Raw genomic sequence first — 722 nt, 5'->3', positions numbered from 1 at the left:
ACCATTTCTGTAACGAAAAGAAAAAACTCTATATTTCCGACGCGTGTCAGAAAAGTCACGTGACTATCCTAGCCCCTTAAATTACATGTAAATCAGTAACTAAATTTAAATAAAACAAGTATATTTTTGTCAAATTGAGAACTAGAAAGTAATGAAATCGTAGTAACAGTTGTCAAGTCATAAGTTTGTTATTTAAATACATATATGGGGAGCCAATTGCTGCAGAGATCTGCATGGATCAGGCCGGCGGCCCGTTTCTCCCTCCACTAAGGGCCGAGTGGGCTTTGCGATAACGAGAAATATGATACTTTACGGCTTGATAGTCCGTCCGGCCCTTGACCGTTCGGTCGGCCCGTCGGCCCCCACTGTTACGAGCCGACGCGAGCCGAACCCAAGGCTCGCCGAGGCTATAGTGCGCTCGCGATTACTTATCGAACGCTGCGTGGTCTCGTCGCCGCGCATCTCATTCAATTTATTACACGATTGCTGTATTTAACGCCTATAAAAATGCGTGATCTTCAACAATAATCCTCACTGTACGCCACGCTACTGCTACTATATGAAAAATAGTGGTAGAAGGGAAAGCACACATTGCACATAAACCTAGTAAATCATGAAATCAATGTAAATTTGCAGCACAATAGAGCAAAAGTAACTAAATAGAGAACCCTTGCACTGCCGCAAAATATACTCTTATTTTTGACATGTCTTGATAAATAATT

This window comes from Ceratina calcarata, unplaced genomic scaffold, assembly GCF_001652005.2.
Source record: "Ceratina calcarata isolate Rehan_Ccalc_2016 unplaced genomic scaffold, ASM165200v1 scaffold1106, whole genome shotgun sequence".
NCBI classification, from domain to species: Eukaryota; Metazoa; Arthropoda; class Insecta; order Hymenoptera; family Apidae; genus Ceratina; species Ceratina calcarata.
The sequence above is the reverse complement of the archived record's forward strand: the minus strand, read 5'-3'. Positions refer to the sequence as shown.